The 22,377-nt window shown below is 38.9% G+C and overlaps 1 long non-coding RNA gene across 1 annotated transcript; it reads right to left on the bottom strand.

Annotated features, from left to right (window-relative positions):
- Positions 1–1,677: 1,677 nt before the first annotated feature.
- On the bottom strand, positions 1,678–21,825 carry LOC148654156 (uncharacterized). Its single transcript, XR_015941557.1, has 2 exons — positions 21,332–21,825; positions 1,678–2,050 (listed from the first exon to the last, which is right to left on the bottom strand). It is a non-coding gene; the product is annotated as an uncharacterized LOC148654156 (long non-coding RNA).
- Positions 21,826–22,377: the final 552 nt, after the last annotated feature.

Below are 22,377 nucleotides of genomic sequence, written 5' to 3'. Positions count from 1 at the left end.
GATTGCTTACCATCCATAAGTGTCCATTAACACCATCTGAAATACAGTATCAGATATGTACAGCAAAATATTTATATTTAATTTTTCGTCCTTTACATTATCCTCAATTAGAAAGTCAGAACTGTCAGCCTGCTTTTGTTTTTCTTTCTATATCGATCTGGCAGAATAAGTACAGGATTCAATACACATTATTAGAATATATGTATATGTAACAAAATATTTAAAAGGTGAATGAATTTGACCAATTCATGGCTGTTAGGCATCTGCAGAAAATCTTTTTTAACAAGCTATAATTTTTTCTTGTGTTTTTTGTTGTCTTTCTTTTTTCAGATTTTAATTAATTTTTTTTAAACAAAAGCTTGCATTTACCAAGAGATTTACAGACAGGTGTACACAGCTTTTGCTGAAGCAGGTGTCGTAAATTGATTTTTTTCTTCGCATCTTTGCAGAAGATTGCTGGAAACAGATCTCTCAACCACAAGAACACAAAGAAATGAAAAAGAAAACAAGAAAAGGGCCTAAACTGAAATTAAAGAAATCATGCCAAACCAAAATGATTGTCCTGGATATGATTGGACTTTTTTTTACATATTCTGCATTTGTGGAGGTTTAATTACTCTGGTGCCAGCTACAGCACAGACGAAGCCATCTTTGGCTCGATTCCTAGAAGATTATCACAGGCACACATCTACATTTTTTCAAGGTGTGAATGAGGGATGCTATTTCTCTGATTTGGCCAGATATAGCAGAAAAAGAACAACTATTGCAAACAAAGATATTTTTTGTTATATGAAAACAGAATCTACCTTAACATGCACAGCTTTAGAAGGAGGTCATATTCAGGTAGCTTTGATAGAGATTAAATACATCTACTTTCTCCAATATTAATTTGGTAAAAGTATGGTGAAACTAATTTAAACTGACTTTTATTTTTTAAGTGTTGACCATGTGTATTATAATAGAACTCAATGAACAAATCTCAGGAGACAGAGTTTTGCAAAACCTGAAGTCTAGAGCATTGTCATCGATTGAATACATTTTTATAGTGCACTCCAGGATTCCCAACCAGCCATGCCTAACCCTTATCTCAAAAAGAAGCTGATCTGAATTTAATGAGGGTGCTGTACAAAAATCAAATATCATGCAAATCAAACCTTTTTCAAAGCATTTTACAAGCCTCACTGTGCTTACAGAGTACCACCAACATACACACAGATAAGAGGGTGATCATATGTGTCACATTAGAAGGAAAAAGCAAACCTGGCACTTCTGTTTGTCAATCTACCCATATCTCATTTGTAACTGATGTTGCCCCCCTACAGCTCCTGTCTTATGAGCATGAGAAACTACTACTTTAGTGTCTCTGAGGCAGACCTGAGAGACGGAAACTACACCCCAGGTTGTGATATTCATTTGCTTCCTAAATACATAATTAATCTTTTAAAAAAAACTTGGATGCCATTTTTATTGGACAGATGTTTAGAGCACAATAAATGGGTCAGGTTGAAAACATCAGCTTTAATTGCGTAAGCTGTTAATGCCAAGTGTAAATGGTGCTATTGTAGAAAGTATTCTGCCTGCAAAACAGACCTGAAGGACCTATTGAGCAGCAGGGAAGGTCTCTATGAAGATGTAAGTACCACAGATCAAAGGAAGAGGTAAGAGATACCAAAGGGAAACATTAAAAAACATTTATAAAATATACAACCATTTCAGCATTCATACACACCTCCCAATACATACACATACAAGCTAAACTGTATAGATACACATGGTGTCTATGTCACTTGACTTTGTACACACTAAGCATTGAAAGTACAGCCTTTGTCATCAACACTGGCACTTGCTGGAAGCAAACAGAATATGTCCCCCCTGGTCTTGCATCTGTTCATATTGCCAGTTGTACACAGACATTACCAGGATAGACAAGAAACACTGCTGGATGAAATCAGTGCCATTCAATTTCCAAGAACGCAGTGAACTGGCTCCCAGAATGCTGCTGCTCAAATTTGCAAAATCAGCAGGTCTGATGCACAGTATGGTTCTGAGGCTGAAATGGAAAGAAAAAACAAGAGATCAGAAGTGGTGCACAGCATACTCAGTAAACTTCATACTGTATATTAAATTCAATGATTAATTTGCTTTGGCTGCCATGTTGCAATATTAATGGAGGTACAGGATTTGTCTTTGTCAGACATGAGACTCCCTCATATCACTCAAAGCAGTGCTTTTAGTTTTGGGAGCTTCTCATGACTTGCACCCTTCCTGGATCACCAGGTTGACGCTGGCTGATTCGACTAGCCTGGTGTCCTCAGAGGCAGGCAGGATACCCTGATGCATTGTTTCATGTTTTTTTAAAGTAAGATATTTACTTACTTCAGATACAAATATTTAGGCATAGTCAAATTCAATGAGAGATCTGGACACACCGAACCACCTTAAAGCAAAGTGTTGCGGGGCATTTCAGATCCAAGACTTCAGATAATTTGGCTAAAATTAAACTCTACATCACATTTTTGGCAGTTCTGTTTTTTGCATGCAGGGATCTAAAGTGCCACACAGCAATGTAAAGCTCTGTAGCACACACTAGTAGAATCTTATTAAAGTGTGGCGAAAGCCTGGCTAAAGCAAAGACTGGACATGATCTAAAAACATCTTTCATCCAATTGTTCCCCACGTGTGGCTTCGGTGTATTTGTTTCTCTTTCAATTGGCCACAACGTGCCTAAAACTAATGAAAAGCAAGATTAGTCCAAAAGCAGAGCCTGAGCCCCTACAGAAAGGCCCGCTAGTCTGTCAAGCAGCTGAGGGGAAAGATTACAAAGAGTGCGACAGTCTGTCTCTCCAGAAGAGGCAGTGGCTCCAGGGCTAGGTGAAGCCTGCCATTCCCAGCATCCTTGTAATGTGAGTGCGCAGCCTGTGCCACAGCCTGCAGTCTCCCTTGTCCCCCGCGGGCAGCAGAAATCTGAATTTAACAGGAATGCAGCTGATGAACCTGAATTTCAATTCAAAAGCCAACCTGCTTCCTAATGGAACAGCATGCTGCTATTAGGGGGACTGTCCTTAAGGGATTTCATAAAATAATGCTACACTGCTGCAATTTAAATAGAAAAAAAAAACAGAAATATTCATAGCAAAGGGGGCAGTGAAAAACTCAGGCTGGGGAAAAAGCCTCCCTTTACATTTCTTTCTTTTATGAGTACAAAGGAGGAGAAGACCTGTGGAGGGTGGGCAGAATACAGAGAGAGGGGGATACTTTGTAAGTAGCCTGTCCACACAGTACGTGCGATCTCACATAGGTGAGCTAGTTACCCGAAGCCCGGAACTTAAGGAAGGAAAGAGACTCAGTAGCAGGAGATGATCTATAGTACACAGAGTATATCTTCAGATGAGGAGAGAAAAGTAAGTAACTTGAGCTGAAATCAATTCCTCATCCACGAAACATACAATAATAAACTGTTTTCCATTTCTTAAAATCATGGCAAACACAAGTGACACATTTCCACCAGAAGGCCTTCTTCAGTTTCCTAATGAAAAGTAGAACACTTGCTTTTCCATGTGATCATAAGACTTAAAAGTTAAAGTACTATGTTAATACAGACAAAACTGTATAGTATTAAACAAAAGAGAGTCACCTTGCAATCAATATAACTCCAAATTTATATTTAAGTACATAAATTTAATTTTTCACTAAGTCCAAGTGCTTCCATAATTTGCAAGGTAAGTAGCCCATAAGCTTTCAGTAGTAGTCAAGCCAGCAGCCTATAAGCTGTAATAAGAGATGTTAAAAGAGATGGACTACATTACCATCATTGAGCTTTTCAATATATGGAGCTTATAACAAAAGTTCAGGAGGGATGACAACAACCAATCTCAGTCAGACTCAGCTGTCAGTAATTAGCTCTTGCACGTCTCTTGCATCGCCCCTTGGTCACCCTGCATTGGGATCCTGGTCTCCTTGTCCTATGTCCAGGAGGCCAGCCCTCAGCCAAGTGGGTTGAGCCACAATTTCGCTCCATGATGTTTTCATCTTGGGTGTTTGTCATTCCTCATGAAACTCAGAATATACTGATCCATGTCCATCTCTACTGTTGTGTTGAGTGTTAAGAATATCCATGTCCAATTACAGTACATCTATCAAGCGCTATAAGATTATTCCCCATAAGGAGCTAATAGATAGTTGAATAAATAGAATTCTGGTCTATGCAGACCTGTTTTTGCACTTTTCCTCCATGCAATATTATCCCACCTCTGTCTTCACTGATGCAATATCACAGGAAATGACATAAAATGTCAAGATTATTTTTATCTAAATATTAGTGAAGAAAAAAGAACAGAAACATGACTGCCATTTCGCAATATATATTTTTTTGTAATATAGATCTAAGCTTAAAGCACTCTTCAATACAAACAATTTTACCTCTTGAACATACTGTTGAATACATCCTGTCAATCCACTCCACTTAGATCTGTTTGCATTCCCATTTTTGAGTTTTTTATGTTTGGCTGCAGAATCAAACCTGATCTTTGCTGTGAAAACATCATGAACAGAATAGATTATTATATAAACAAAAAGCTAAAGAAGATGTAGTCAAGATTATTTAATTATAATTATTAGATGAAGCAAACGGGTCACCCTTAAAGATCACTCAGAGCCTCTGCAGAAGTCCCCTGTTACAGACCTCCTGGTGGGCATTTTGATAATCCTAACATTTCTTTTTAGTTTATATTTGCATTCATTGCAGATCCATGGGAATCGCAAAAGCTGCTCTAAACCATTTTTAGGAGGGACAACGTATGGTGACACAACCATGGGAACTATTTTGACTAAATTAATATAAGTATAACACTCACACAATGCTTTTAGTAAGCTCATTTAACTAATTGGGTTGTAAAACCATGCATCTATTTTTCAGTAGTCAAGATTAAAACATCTCGGAGCAGATGAACCAGCAATAAAGGCTGAGGAATGAGGAGCAGATTCAGCATAACAACAGGCTTCATAACATTAGCATTGGGTTAAAGAACAAAGGCAATCAAATATTTAAACTCACACCAGAGTATTTTCAACTAAGAAAACCTGTCAGTTTTAAGGCAGTATGCTACTGGAAATGACATAATGTAGAAAGATAATGATTTCCACAAAAAAAAATCAGCACTCATTGATAGGGTTCCTTCTAGATTCAGAACCGAAAGGAATAAAAGATCAGACAGTCCTAAAGTATATGTATTCTCTGTTAAGGCTGACTTGAAATAACTTGGGGAAGCAGTGAGTACACAGCTGTATAATAAAAATGAGCCCTGTTATTGATGTCTGGTATCCATTGAAACATAAAAGAATTCATACATGTACCCCGAAGAGAGAGTCAGGAGCTGCATTGGGATCAACTTTCACTTTATAATATCCTGAACTTTATTCAGGAACAAGAACTTTGCTGAAGCTAATTAATGCTGTTATTAAGCAGGAGGACTAATAGCAGCATTTGTTGTGATAACGGATCCTCTTTGTAGAGTGCCAGATTAGTTATAGATGACAGAAAAATCCTCAGACATATCTGAACATTTTTATTTCCATTTTATGAATCCAAAAGCAGCATGAGGGGCTCTTTGGCAATGCATGTGGAAGACTGTTCCAGTCCGGAATGGTTAAATAATGCAGCTCATCTTTTGATAAGAAGAAGGAGGGTGGGGAGGTGCACACTATCACACAGCTCCAGCAGCCTTCAGATGCTTTCAAGGCACAGAAACAGTCAATTAGTGACTACATCCCTGGCACCTAATTACAATCCTCAGCCCTTCTTGAGAGGAAATTCAAGGTCAGAGAACCTCCTATCTGTCTCTCATCAGCTGGGTGATGTGCGCATCTCATCCCCTTGTTTGTGACAAAAGACGAACACGTTTTTCATCTTCATTGAACCTCACAGATGAGATGCTCAAGTAGTGATCTGGTACTTAACACCCTAATTTTATCAACCGGAAGTCAATGCAGTTCACTGCAGGTCAGGGGATTACTAATTGCAGCTTTGCCCACAAAGTAATAGTGCTACAAGCCTCCTATGATTTCAGCCTTCAAAAAGCTCCCAATTTAACTCAAGTGATGCCCACATTTATTAGCCTGACAGCTGGCTGAGGTGAATCAACTCCACAGCTTTTATCCGCCACCAAAGACAGACACAAGCAGAGGGAAAGGGTAGCATTCCTGAGGTTGCCATGGCAATCAAACTCCCTTTTATTTAAAGCCTGTGCATTGGAAAATTGCTTGGACTGTCTAGGTGAGCAATGCCCTCATGTCTTCATGGTTACCTCACACAATCACAGCAAGGTAGGCCGCTGTACCCTTGCCATTAGAGTCCATGATATAAAACAAGCAGCAGTACAAAAAGCAAATTTGACCAGAGGCAATAAGCATCTTCTGAGAGTAACTGCGAGTGAAGACTCTGTCCTAAGACAGAAATGTCTTTGTATAAATATTGATCTGTCAATACATTTCTGCATAAACACAGGTACATGAGAAATGGAAATAGAGATTCAAAATCCTGTCATGTGAAATGTACATGAACCTGTAATGAGGTTCAGGGTAAATAATGTGCTTTGAGACCATATACTGTATGTAGCTAAGGGCCAGAGATGATATGAGGTCTCAGGAGGATAATCTGCTGAGAATTGTGTGAACATTCCTTGAACGCTTGGCAAATGCTCATGGGTGTCCTGCATGGCCCTTGAGCACAGACACACTGTGCTGTGAGGAGGACTGTGGACCCTGGAGAGCAGCTGTAAGTAGAGCTGACCTGCTGGCCATGGATCACAGCAGCACACCCCTCTCCTCATCCCATACACACTGGCCACGCTGGACCCCAGTAAGACTGCCCCACAGCTTCCCAGGATTACCAGCCCCTGTACTAGGAAGAATGATCTTATGTGCATTATAGAAGGGAAAGAGCATTACCACCATGGGCTGACCTGCACCTTTTCTGAAGGTTAACGTTACCTAGTCAGGTTAGACTTTGCCAGTCACAAAGAATGACCTTTTTAAAGGTAGATGTGGATATTTTTTTTCTCGATGATTAATAGATGTCTGCAATATTCATGCTAACACATGAATGAATCATTCCACAGAGAAGAAAACTGTCATTAGGTGGTCAGCACAACTTCCCGTCAATCAGAGAGAACCAGTTACGAGAAAGGCCTTGGAGGACCATTTCTTTTTAATTTTCTCTATCTTTTTAATTTATCCCGGTAAGTAGCTGTTTTGCTTTTTGCAGGATCATTATTAAAAAAAAACATTTCACCCAAGGTGATTTATCGCTGCCCCTTTTTAATGAAGTGATAATGATAGACGTAATCTGGAACCACGTAATTATGTTTAATTGTTGTTTGTTTTGATTATTTGTGTCTGTAGACACAAGAGTGCTGCACAGGGAGAAACGGAGGCAGAGTGCCAGCTTCACCAGTGAGCGTACAGGATTTCAGAAAGAGTCTGGTGTGAGTGCTATAGGTGTGTCAGCCAAATTTCAAAATCCTTCCCAACTTACTTGTTTCCTTTCCGCAAAATGCCTCTCTGGGGTATGTGGCCTAGCCACAGTTGTACTATGGCAGTCTGCTACACTGGGATTTGTAAGGCATACAGAAATGTCATTCCTTAATGGAAAGAAGCCTCGCTGGAGTCTATGAATATGGTCTGTGATTCACTATCTAATGAAATGTATTACATGTTTGAAGAGCATTACCAGTGGAATATTGTAAAAGAGGTGCAAGCAACATTGGGAAAATGCAGCATCTGACATTTTTCTGATACTTTTGAAATGCTCCTGCTGGCTGGTATTACTTTTTTTCACAACTCCTGTTTTATTTATTATAGACAATACGAGTTACAGCAAGCCTTTTGTGGTGAACGGAACAAAGAAAACAAGAAGCTCTTTCATAAAGTTGAAAAGACCAGTTTCTGCAAAATCGGACATTTAAGTATGTACTTCATTATTTTGTTCCTTTCATCTTTCTTTCTGTGCAAATTTAAGGCAATCTTCAAGAATTTTGTGCTTTGTCAATCACGTCTGAGCTCACTAGAGGAACAGGTGAATTCCTGCATTTTTTTCTCCATTGCCTATGTGTCTGAATAACTACACATGCTCTCGACTGAATGATAAAAAGTATCTGTGATTTCCATTTCAGCAGACTGTATCTCCTACAGACATTTCATAATGCCATTCAAAATATGCCTTTCCTGCCTATAGCTCAGCAAGCAAGAGGCAACATTCAACATCTAATTGCTTTACTACAATTAGAGCAGTATCGACAATAGGAAGGATATGATATATTCACTAGACAAAATTCTAAAATAGAGTCTAAGAGTTCCCATTGTTAAATCTTCATAGAACCAAATGAAAATTCCTTACAACTACAGACAGCTAAAACATACAGTCTGACATTTTCCTCATCTCTGTTGTAAGAAGGATAATAATTATTTAACCATACCACACACACTGAAGCATATTGAATATGAGGCTGTTACAACAATAGCAGGTATCCACCACCTGGATAGCTGTGCAACAAGTATCTGAGAGCACAATTAAATTGAACTTTGTGAGGCTCTCATGATAAATTAAGACCTGTTTTTTGGTCAATATGTCAACAACTAAATAAGAAACAGCTGAAAAGGGGGTTGGATTCTGATCCCCTAACAATTAACAAGGTGGATTTAAAGACTGAAAAACGTGTGGTGGCCATGAAGTATATTTTGTAACGAAAGCGTTCTTTCCGGACCCTATGCGGATGACACAATCCGCTGAAAAGTGAAGAAAACATGGGGGAAAATCATGCAGGATACGGGGATGAAAACAGGGGGCGTGGCCTTGGTGCGCTGGTGTTCGGGGGAGGTGTGGCCAAGGCAAACAATCCAGGAAGAAGTCCAAAGGAGAAGCCAAACGGAGGTGAAAGTCAAAAGCCGGATGGCCCATCCTAGACAGACGATTAAAAACAGGAACCGGGTCGGAACCAGGAGGGGAAACGGGAACAGAAAATAAAACCGAAACGGGACCAGGCGCTTACAGGTCCCGGACTCGCCTGGTCCCGTTTCGGTTTTATTTTCTGTTCCCGTTTCCCCTGCTGGTTCCGACCCGGTTCCTGTTTTTAATCGTCTGTCTAGGTACAGAAACCAGAGCAGAGCCCGGATTAACCTCAGTTTCTGGTTTTTAAGGGGGGCTGGAAGGAGGCTGGAACAGGGGGCAGGTGCACAAAATCAGGTCAGAAGTGAAAGAGCCAGAGCGCCCTTTAGGGGGAGGGACTACAATCGTGACAGATTTATAATTAATCCAAGGTCTTGATAACATAATAACTAATGAGATCACAAGGCTTTCTGCTCTTTTTCTTTTCCTAAATTATTCCACTATATATTATAAACTTTAAGTCTTGTGTTCTGTCAAGATTGTTATGATTGTGACCTCAATAAAGGTAGTCATAGTAACTAGGCACATCTACTTTTTGAATTGAATAGCAATCTAGAGTATTAAGAATGCACAGGAAAGAAATGAAAGTAATTTTCATAGAGTAATGCACACTATTGAGCACTATAACACAGGCAGGTCTGATGCCAAGAACATGGCAAGTGTTTTGAAAGTTTCAGCAAAATCAAAATAAAGCCTTAACAGATACACAACCTCAACAATGTAATTTGAAAGGATAAATCATTACCATTTAAGAGTGTATAGTTGACCGTGACGTACATGAACAGGTAATGTCTGGTTTCTCCAGGTGATTAAATTAATACATTCAGTGACAAATTTGTGTAAATCATGCCCGAGAAGACAAGGTACAATACACAATCACAAAAATCATCCTGTAGTAAAACTATTAATGGTGTCTGCTTTTGAATTGGAATACAGGCTAACAAACTAAAGAAATGTGTTGCAAAGGAAAGAAAAGCAGCTAATCTTCATATCAGAACAGTTTCACAACTGCATGGGCATGCATAATATCTCTACATGCTGACATTTCCTCCCATTCTTTAGTTACATATTTCATGACAAGACTGCAAATGGAAATGGAGTCAACTTGCAACTTGAACTTTGCTCTATTCTTCCAACACTCCACAGTTCTACATATCCCACCACACTTCCAACTTATTTGAGAGAGCTACCTTGTCTCCGCACTTCAAACCCTCTGCTGACTGATGGTTTCACACAGGTTTCAACTTCAATAGCCTATCGATTTTTCTAGGTGAAGTTTACAGTTTTTGCTTATATATATATATTTATTATTTCACTGTTAAAGTTTTATAAGATATTGAATTCCTTTAAACATCCGGACAGAACACATGCCCTACTGCTTTCTAATTCTCAGTCCTGGTTTGTTTTCTCATCTCACAGGAACTGAAAGAAAGAAAAGGGAATTGAGTGTGAGCTACTTTATTACTGCTCTATGAGAACAATGAATGCTTGGACATCATTCTCGCCCAAGGAATCTTTTCTGTTGCTGTCCTTGCAGAGAAGCATTGACTCAGATTTCATGAGCAGTGGCCAGGCTATCATCTAATAGTATTGACCCTGTGATGGGAAATATATACTGTAGCCGCACAGTTTCTGAGAAAATTTGATAGATTGATACGTGGAAGGTCAGAAAGAAAAGGAAAAAAGACAAAGGTTTGCACCCTCACTGATCCCACACTCAAGGGAAGATATTATTGATGATGATAATAACAAAAACAACAACAATAATAAAAATAATAACAACAATAATAATAACAATAAAAATACTTTGCATAATAGAAGTACAGAAGCACAGTGAACCAAATTCATACTTAATATACTGCAATCTCTCATGGGTCTGGGCAGTGAGCTCTGTCTCCTGTGAACTGAATCCTGGTCTTTGGCAGAGTGGGGAGGATCTATCTCCCGTTGTGTGAGGAGAGAGGAGGTCTGAGCCAGTGGATGTCAGATTAACTGTTTAACTGTTTGTGGAAGACATTGCCATAGTCATTACGCTGTTCAGTGCCTTATACAGTATGTTCGCGCAAGAACTTTAATTTCCACTCTATATTTCTTAGGAAGCAAGTGATATTTGCCCAGGGAGTTCATTTTATTCTTGAATCTTATTTTATAATTTAGCAAATACCATGGTAGATAATGTATTGTAGTAGTCTCAACAATATTAAAAAACAGGCAAGTATCAATTTCCTCAGCCACAGACACACAGAGCACGAACCTACACTAATACAGTACAAAGGGATGATTAATGATGCACCTCATTGATAATTACTCTCATTTATATTGCATCTTTTGGCCCAGAAGGTCCCAAAGTACTTCCTGGGTAGCAGGGGCCCACACCAGGCACCTCTGAGATGCAGTCCCATCTGGTACAACAGCAGTGACACTCCGAGAGCTGCTCTGAGCTGCTCTTCCTCGGTCACCCTGAGCTGACCGGGGGGAGAGGTGAGACCCCAGGACAAGTGGAATTTAGACAGGGCACCAGAATTTTCATTCCCACTCTACCAAACAGGGGAAAAGTGAGAACATGTTAAAAGCCCAAACGTCACCAAGCTGTGCCTGCCTGCATGCAGAAAGCAGTGCTGGACAGAGTGTTCCCTCATTAAAAGCACTTATTAGTGAAATAAGGGTGAAATTCTAACCTGTAGCCCCTTGTAGGACTATGGAAAGGATTCAACTGAAGCTTTGTACCAATTAAGCAACAAGTTAGCTTTTTTTCCCACAGAGACTGAATAATTTCAGCATCAGGAATCAAATCCCATTACTGGGGGGGGGTGATGGCTGTGGTTCCAGAGAATCTACCTTGGCACAGGTCCTTTGTGCTCACTTTTGAAGCAACTATTGCTAGTTTATTAATGGGCTTTCAGAAATGTAGTGGCTGGGATGAGGGTGGCAGGTTAAAAGCCGCCTGAATAAGAACTGCTGATGAACTGTGACAGACCTTCGAGAATGAAGCAGAGCCTCACGATGGTCCGGCAGTGAAGGCAATCAACAGACCAGTAAGAGAAAAGAAAGAAGAATGCACTATTGCCCTCAAAAAAGAGAGAGGAACATAGAAAAGTATAAACAGATTTGGAACAGATAACTGAATACAGGAGAGTCAATATTGCACCAAATCCCACTGTAGCACAGTAAAAGTAAAGAGTGCCCTGGAGCAAGGAGAGGTCTGCTAGCTAGGAAATGACATTTGATGAAAGGCAGAGGTAGAATGGGCACTTAAAGTATCTTGTATTGCCAGAATATTTCTCCACATGGAATAAATAAAAAACTAGATTAAATAAGGGCCTTGAACTATCGTATGACAACTTTCAGAGTTATAAATTAAATCTAGAAAATGCTTTATCACGTATGCAAAGGATCTGTGCTCTCCTTCATGCCATCTGACCATGCACACAAGACAGAGTTCCCCCTGAATAATACGAAAATGATACGGCATTACATGAACATGTGTATATATTTATCCTTATTTAAAACATTACCTGTTGTGGGGAGGCTGGAGATTCTGGGGTACTCTGCGTTGGAGAGATGTCACAGGACTGGCTAAAATCCATTCTAGCTTTCTGCATTCCACACCGAATGAAGGAAGGAAAAAAGGCATTCTGAAATTCATAGCCCAGATGAGCTGGAAGCACCTCGGCTTAATGAATAAGATAGGACCAAATTTGGACCCCTGATGGTAAATTGAAGAGTTATTAACTTTGCTCAAAGACATTGAAGAAAATGTTAATTTGACTGCAGGGCGCTAGGCCCTTTACATTTAGACATTTTAAACCAATTATAGCTAATTTTCGTTTTCCTTTATCATTAAATACTTCATGTGGAAACCTATTTAATTTGACCTTCGTATTCCTTAAGGGATTCAACCTCTGAGTGCACTTCATATTTTTTAATTAATAATTCATCGTTAACTGACAAGGATCTTCCAGTAAACATGTGTTTGAAAATGACACTCCTTTTATTTAGCCAGACTTCTTTACATTCATTAAAACTCTGTATTTTATTATTTTTTCAGCGGTTGTCTAACCAGTCACAGAAAGAAGCAACTTGTTAATATTGAGAGGAGTTTTCCTCAGCAAGTTTTTAGTTGGTGGTAAAATGAACAAAGAGACCCAGAGTTCATGACTTCTGACAAAAAGAAATATTTAAAAATGAAATGCGCAAGTGCCATTGTGCATAGTAAGAATTTTTCTTACTTCAGCCTCATATTTAACTTTTTAAAGCATTTTGTAAGGCAGTCAGAATTAGCAAAGCTATTGAAGATCACACCTAAAATGTTGTGACAAGTTCTGTGAGATTCAAAGATTGCAGAGACGTCACCTTTATTTCATCCTTTTAGACAAAATTCACTGCGTACTGTTTCTTCTTTTGCTATTTATTATGTTGCTGTCAAGTGCAGTCTCCTCACGACCTTTTCTTATTCCTGTAGAATTTGGAATGCCCATGGCTTTGTACACCATGAGCCCTATTTAATCAAAGCACCAGCCCTGGGAGGATAAGGCCAGTGTACACTTGTGTCTGAAACATTTTACACTGTGTGGGCTCCTCGGTGTCTTACAGGAGAGTCAGCAGTGACTGGAGGAGCTACTTGCATCTCACAGACAAGTTGCCAGATCAAGACTGTTCAGGAGATCCCTGAGGTCACTGGACCAGAAGCTGAGGATACCCTTGCCTGCTGAAACTTGCTGAGCCCTGATGGTACTTGTCTAGTTGTGTGCAGCCATGTGGACAATCTGGTTCAATTCACAAGTAGATTTGGACTGATATTCAGACATTTGGCCATGCACAAGTGTGGATGAGAAATCATTGCATCTCAAGTCATTATATTTCAGACACCACCGTGTCTGAAATTTCAATTACATTTTATTTCAAAACAATAAATTCATACTACCTTAAAACTAATTACCTTAAAAGGTAATTAGTCTAGCCTGGAGATATAATGATATAATGTCCTTCCTCACATGATCCCACTGATAAAATGCCATTGCATACTGCAGCTGTGGAGGCCTGAAAACAATCTCTACAGGAAACACTCCTATCAATGAGTTTGCACAGTTACAGACTATACAATAAAAGAATGAAAACAAATTCTAATCTTTTTTTAATTACATGGAGTGTTTTTTTAATTACAAAATAGTCTAATTAGTGGGTTTTTGATGCAAATAAGCCGAATGGTGGTAATTATTTAGAGTGGTTAAATGGTTAGTTTTGACTTTAGTTTCAAGTCCACTCTAGATTTTTCTTTTGTTTAAATAAATAGACAATCTCTCCTTTCAGTAAATCACTGTTTCTGAAGGAGGCATACAGTAGCTGTTAAAGAGAAGATTATTTAGTTCAAACAACAGCAGTGAATACAAACTAATTCTCTGTTCTTCCTTCAAATATTTTCTTACTTTATCACTTTTGCCTGACACACACACATTGGAGCAGTAGAAAGAAAAAAAACAATGCCATTCTGTATTGGTATTTTTACTGTGCACAATTATGAGGAGTGTGAATTCCAGCTGAAATCATCTTTGCTGAAGTTTATAAGGAAACAAAGATAAATAAGAAATATACTTTAATGTGTATCTTCTTTGGTTTTTTCTTACCTTACTAGAAAACTGCTTTTTATCTAGAAGACACCTCTTAATTTAACTTATTTAAATTAAACAGGCAACAGGCTACAGGCAGCTTGAGATCTTAACATTTAACATCAATCGAGTCGCAGCTAAGCACAAGGTAAGAGTGACTTTCTCCTTCCCCTGGGCTCAGTATTAATGAGGCTGTATCATACTGCACTCAGGGACACAGACCTTCAGAGATTTCTCTGCACAGCACCTATACAGTACATCATTTCCTAATAAGAAATCTTAATTTTTATCTATAACATTTCAAAAGCCTCCCTTACTCACATTGCTTTTAGAACAAACATACTGTACATGGGACCATTATTTCCCACTTGACTGGTGCAATTTATAACTGTTTGTTTGCGTGTATCATAATTCAGCAAGCATTCTCTCCTACACTCTCTTCTGTTTTTAGGAATTCGAATACGAATTATAATCATTGCAAATTTATTGCAGGGATACACTGACAATGGCAAAGTGTACCTGACCATATTCAGGTCAATGTTCCTTTTAAGGAGGGCTTGCCTATTGTGGCCTTAGCTAAACTACACAGCTTTAATCTTTGAATGACAATACTTGTTGGTAGAGCTGGGAGAGAGAGCATTAATGCACTAGCAATCAATTTCAAGAGGCCTACCTTATAATGACAAAAGGTTGCAAGTGAATTGAGTCTGAGTTCTAAATTGCAGACAATCCAAATAACACTGTCGAATGGACCGACAAGCACCAAGTTTTAAAATTGATTCTGAATTTCAAATCGGGGTCTCACAAGATTATGTGTTACAGGGCATTTACGTACAAATCCACAGATGCACATAGTCACAGATGGACAAAACGGAAAGAAGAGCAACTTTAAGAAACAAAACATAAGCCCAAACAACAATGCCTAATCATATTTGAACATTATTTTCTTTCATAAGGATTGTGTCTTGACTGATGTATTCCTGTACTGTTCATTAACTAGCTAGGAGTGAGACTACATTCCCACAGCTCTGTGTCAGAGTTCAGTCAATGAAAGCCAGTGAAAATGAATATGAAGCGAAGGAACAGTCATTGTGCTGCTGACCAGAGCACGGACTATCTCACACTAGAGTTGCGGATCTTGATATAAAGGCATGTACCCATTGTGCCTATCAGTATCAGATAAACAGAACAAGGATCTGAACAAGCATCAAATGAAAAGGAATCTAATGACACTTCTGACATGATCTTCAAATAACAACACAGGGTCAAAAGTTCTACAGCGGGTTCAGACTGCAGTCAAGGGTTTGATGTCAGCACCATCAACAACAGTCCTGACATTGTCAGCAATGTGAAGCTGTTATCTGCAGCCTATGAGCATAATCTCAGCCTTGCCACAGGTTAGCTTAAAGAAGCTAAGCTCCCATGTCTTAATATCAGACAGGCACACTTAAACTATAGAAACCACAGCAGCAACGTTGAACTGGCTAAGTCAGTGTCATCTACACTAACTTCTGCGTTTTGCTTCACTTTAAGGTCTCTTACAAAACAATACATTTATTGACATCACTTAGACGTTATAAGAACTTAAAGGCTGTAAACTAAAGGAGGTAATTCTGCCCAGAACACCTGTTTTGTCCCAGGATGTTGTAAAAGAAACCAATGTATCAACTTCAACAATGTGGCTAGGTATCTTCGTACAGATCACCACAGCTCCTCGTGCCTGCAGTTCCCACTATCAAATGCACTTCCCACAGTTTCTTTCTGTCCTCTGGTTCATTTTTTCAATGGGTCGAATTTCTCAGTGTCTTTGAGTTTTGTGAATACGTGAATCAAATCCCTTCATAGTCTTCTCTGTTCAAGACGAAATGAAGAAATTCAATTACTTTAGCCTCTCAATTTAAGACATTTCTTTAAAATCAAGAATGTAAGCAGTTTCAATTCTCTGGACTTATTCCAGAGCAGCACTTTAAAGGGTATATCTATATTTAACATGGCAACCAAAAATGTGCACAATATTCTAAATTTGTTCATGCTGGTGAAAACTCCTTTGGATTAACTTCATTGTCAACACTCTTAGTGCTTTCACATAAAAATATTAAGGTTTTTTAGATCAGATAATGTTCCAGGCGATGTGGTCCACATCTCCAAAAGTAAAATAAAAATCATTAATGAAACAGAAATCAAAACACAGATAAAAATAGAATGAACTTGTGGCCCTGAACTCTCTGTAAAATGTAGTCTAGGGGTTCCAGTTCTTTGTCTGTGGCAGGGAATGCAATGCATGTTGGGTGTGGCCTTCCAAGTTGGATTTCTCTAAAGAAATGACACATGGAAACAATCCTGTTCTTAGGAAAGAAGGTGGATTCTAGTTCAATGTTTCCTGTTCTCTCTTTTATCTGTTTTTGCACTGGATGATGAGGAAAATATTCAAATCAAGGCCTCTATATGCCTTCACTCATTAATTGTCACTTATAAAAAGACCGCAGAGAAGGGCTACCTGCCTTGCATCAAAGCTGACATTTTATTCAAGAGCCTGGAAACAAGGGCTGAATAAGGCAGCTCTCAGCGCAAGGACTGCATTCATCTCCTTCAGAGCAGGGTGCCATTGTCAGGCAGCTGTGTGCTGAATAGGGAATCAGCTCCCAGACAGCCACTATTGGCACCATTCGAATCGAGGTGGATTACATTCACACTCTGTGGCAATACACACAACCGAGGAAGTGGGAGAACAGACAGAGCACTATGCTGTCTGTGCCCCTGCAAAAAGAAAGTATATGCTTTCTGAGAATACAGCTGACTGGGGAACTGGATAAGACCATTTTAAAGACTGCAGAAGCAACAGTGATACTGTGCTTTAGGAACCACACCTAGGACAGCTGAACTACCCAATGGATCAGGGTGTGCACAGAAAATATCACAGAATACCCACCTCACATTGGGGAGACTATAGAATCACTAGCACTTGGCTGGCACTCAGGAAGCTTAGGAGCAAGTAGTAGGATGCATGGATTGATACAGTGTGAACCTGACTTGAATTAATAAGTCATGTTCATGCTGATTGCCAAGGTTATAGCAGAGTATCCACCAGAGGGCTTTAACAGGAAGTGTTTCATTCAGGTCAGGGCCCTGCTGAGCAGAACTGACTACCCTCTCATTACACAGGGTGTGGTTCCTATTAAGAACATTGCCTATATTGGAGGTCAGAAATGCGTGGGTGATGGCCAGAGACCATCAGAGTGTGGCAGGCCAGATATGGAATGAAGTAGTAAATATGGTTTTCTAGGTGCTGAGTGGTCCAATTTTGTTTTGTTTATATAAAATGTCAACAAAAGGAACCATGTAAATATAAAGAAGACACTGCCAATAAATATGCTACTCCATGTGCTCTGATGGACCTGCAGAAAGTTACACACATTTTCAGGTTTTTGCCTGGTCATTGTGAAAAGTAATATTCCAGTCCATTACTACACATTAAAACAATAATATTCAACCCATTCATGATTTTTGAGAGAGATCTTCACTCCAGCCCTGCTGTAGATGGTCTTGTGGAAAATGAGATATTTTCTAATTCTTCTTACATCTAAAGAGGATCTCTAACCCTTTGCCTCTGAGCTCATTGCTAAACATAGCCTTGGAATTGCAACTACTGCAGAAGCCCTTTTAGTTATCCATCCAAGCACGCCTGTTTATCTAGTAGTACCTCTGCAGTCATAGAACCACCATGAAATGATTCTAATCAATATCTTCCTCTGCGCCATGAAACATGCTCATTTTTTTGTGAGAGAGAATAAAAGTCCAAATATTCTTGGAAAATGATTTCTGCATATCACCTTATAATGGAGCTAAACTTACACTGATACCACTACTCTAAATATATGCTTCTTGTAGCAAATACAATATTTTTGACAGCACTATGCAGCTGAATTCATATTCAGTTTCCATTACCTGAAAAGGCTCAGATTCTCAGGTGAAGACAGAATTAAATCAAAGTAATTTGGAAAGCTTCTACCCAGGCACTGCTTTTTTTTTGGTCCAGCAATAAGAATCAATGTTTTGGAGAGGCAATGTGTAGCATTTGAGTTGAAATTGATAAAGAGAAAAAAATTGAGAGAGGGAGTGAGTCAGAGCTGGAGAGAGAGAAGGAGCCAGTGAGAGAGACTAAAAGTCTCACACATTGAAGTAGACGGATGATTCTCTGGAGCGAGGAATACGGTGCAGCAGCAGCTCGGAGAAGAAAGAATGTTAACTGAACTCCAGGTGATGAAATCTCTTTTCAGTAATGAGCCTGCTCTGGTGACTGCGGTTGGAGTTTGGGTTGTTTGACAAGTACGTTAGTCAGTGCTCACTAGTCTCACAGTAAGACTGCGACAAGCTCTCCCTCTACCTGTCTGTTTCCATTAATTCTTTTTAATAAAAAGACACAGTGGCTATATTGCTGAAAAACACGGCAAGACGCAAGGGAAAGGTATTTTTAGTGCATCTAAACATTACATCACACATTTACTTTGCACTATAATCAGTTCTGTAGAGCAGTAATTTTGCTTAATGGCAGATAATGGAAAGCTGTTTGACTATACGACTCTTAATATTTCAAACACCCTTTCTCATATTTCTCATAAACAAATGCACCTTATAGGTGAACACATTTACCTTGCTGCTTGGCAAGCTAAATATTAGTGCATTTAATAAGTGTCAACATTTTAGTTTGCAAAAACAAACATGCATTTTTCTGCACTGGTCAATTAATATACAATAGAATAAATGAGAACAATGTGCAAATGTGAGTGTATTTACTATGGTAATTACATATGACATCACATATAAATCCCTGTGGACTTTTACTAACACTTTCATGGTTTTGTATTAGTGTTTTTATATTTATTAATGCTAGTACTTGCACTCTTCACCAGACACATCATTGACTCTTGAAACATCATACAGTAAGTTAGAATTGTAAGACACTGCATGCAAATCAAAAGAAAGTTTGCTTTTCTGAATGAACAAGTTAATCTTGCACTTATAGTATCCATTGTTCATGACACAGATATGAACCCCTAGACAAACCCATATAAGAGGCATTAGAATCGACAGAATCCAGTTTTAAAACAGAATTCTAGACACACACTTGAGCTCTGTCACATGTCACTGACGCAGTCTCAGTCCTCCTTAACAATGACCTAAGAGCACAGTCAGTCTGTCTTGTTTAAGGATACATTTCTAACCAAAGGATGAAATTAAATCAGCTAATTACCCTGCTTTTTTAATGTTATCCTTTATAGGCAGAAGGCTTTTATCTGCATATGTTTTCACATAAGAGGGAATGTGGGCAATGCACTCTGGTGGTAGATAAATATGGTAAAAAGGCTGCATGAATTACAAAGCACTTTTCAGCTGACTGCAGCACTAGACATAAAGACACTCCCATTAGCAGGGGTTACATTACAATTAAACTGGTATGGTTCCCATTGTGCAAACTGTATGCAATGTGATGTAATTACATAGTAACTACTGGCACCTGGAAATTGCTTAGTGACGAGATTTTTTTTCTTTCTTTTAAATTCGAGGCACATTTTAGTTGCCATGAAACAAATCAGATATAACGTACCAGAAGTGAGGGCTGTACTGTAAACCTCAAAAGGCTACATTGTAATCAGGGTGAAGCCAATGTGACAAGAAAATGTGTGAAGCTGGGTTTAAAGAGGGAACATTTTCAATAGTGCTTGTGTGGTGCCTGTCACTGATGACATCTTTAACATTCCTGTTGACAGCTTTGGCTATTGTAAAAGGGCAACAAGCATGCATAAACAATATTTAAATGGCAAATTTAGCTCACAAAAACAAATGTACCTCAGGCAAGCAGAAAATAATTTCCTTAGATTGAATCTAAAAAGATGCATGACTGTGAACAGGCACATATCACTTTTCTTCATGTGAGATGGGTGATTTTTGTTGTAGATGATTATTAGGTTTCTTTTCAGCTGAGAACAGGTTAATTTACCGAGAGTCACAGATCTCACTGCCTTCCATCATGAAGCATTTGCGTCATGCTAATCACATAATAAACTTTGATATTTGGTTTAATTTATTCCATTTGCAGGTGACCTTTGGAGTTAAGAGTTATTATTATTTTTTATTGCTTTTCTGTTAATGACATCAATGTCAAACTCCTCTCTATTAGCAGTGCTAATGAACCAATGAGGAATTGTTCAGTCTTGACAAAATCACTGTTCTCAATTTAACTCAATTCTTTTGCTGCCCTTTTTGTTTGGGTAGTCCAGGAGAGAACTTATAGGTCGAAGTTATGGGTTGTACACTTTTGTTATTTTAAGGCTATGCAAAACAGTCCTCCACCATACTGTACATATAAGGAACTGCTTTCAAGAGGGTAAGAAAGGAACTGGGGGGGTATTCAGATATAACAGCTTTGCGAATGTATAGCAGTGGCCAGAAGAGAGACTTTTTTTAGAGCCAATTACAGCAGAAACGTTTCCTTTTTAACATCGGCTTTTTCGAATCCACCCCAGGTCTGAAGAAAACAGGCTGATCGTGGCTCAATGGAGTTTTTATTCATGTTCATGCATTTAAAACTATTTTGGCTCATTTCTGAAAATAGTTTGTAATTAATAGCTTTTAAAAACATGTCAGGCCTGTGGTATGCTAAATGCTTCCCGTACTTTAAAGTTGTACAAGTCATACAGAAACTGTTGATCAATATTAATGCCATTAATACTGAAAATTACAAGCAAGTAAACTCATATATAACACATCTTTGCAGCTTCCTTACCTTCAGAAATCTGCGGCTTTGGCATAGAAGAATAAAGCTTGACCCAGCCTTTACTCCTCTACCTCTGGAACTCGTGACTTGCTCTTCAATTGTGAGATGTATCCCTCTGTAAACACAGGGAGCATGGTTAAGGGATATTTCACAGCCTTGAAGAAACAGGAAAACACATAACATTGAGTATTCGGGAGCATTATTTATTTATTTCAGCTTGTTTACACAGGATACTCCCTTGGAGGAACTGGTCATCCTCAAGGGGCTGCCCCTGCTCTGGATCCAGGACGCTAGTGTTACCGATTCGACACCGAGCACAACGCCACGAGGCACGATGCCCAGAGAGAACAAAAACTCGGCAGAGCAGTGAAGCACCAGCTTTCCTAGTTTTACGAAGCCTTAGAGAATTCCCACCATCTGAAACAGAGTTGCTTTTTTTTCCTTTTCATGCTCTTCTTTTTAAGTCCATTACATAAAAATGGAGGACTGATTTTAGAGAGCTGACAAACATATCGCGAGGTTCAAAGATAATAAGAACCTAAATTCTCTGAATTGTTGGGTTGTATAACAAACCCCCTGGAGTAAAGTGTTCACAGCTGTGGGGGTGGGATTCAGTATTTGAGCAGGTGTTAGAAAATGCAGGCAGCCCAGCCCAGAACAGAGCCACAAACAACAAAGCCCCTCAGTGCTTGAAAATGTAGAGCCCTATTAATCATCAGATCATCTGAAAACATTATAATGTTAAAACCTAATATACATATTGGCAAGACATTAAACATGCATTATCAGCTAACATTATTTTAATTGACAAGCCATTAAAATTTGGACACAGCAAAAACATCTCTGTCTGTTGTCCTAAGAGATGAGCAACTACAGCCTACAAGTGCTGTCCTGCGAGTTTCACAGGTATTTGTGAACTACTGGTGGGTACTTAAAAAAAGAAAGTTTCAACTGTCTTCCATATAATTATTTCAAATACGTAATTAAGATTGGAGATGGAGTGAAACCCAGTTAAGGGTGGAGCTCATGAACGGGAGTTGTCCTTTCCTTACGAT

Source organism: Lepisosteus platostomus, chromosome 10 (assembly GCF_059453375.1).
Source record: "Lepisosteus platostomus isolate fLepPlt1 chromosome 10, fLepPlt1.hap1, whole genome shotgun sequence".
NCBI lineage: Eukaryota > Metazoa > Chordata > Actinopteri > Semionotiformes > Lepisosteidae > Lepisosteus > Lepisosteus platostomus.
This window is presented reverse-complemented; position numbering and strand designations above follow the sequence as displayed.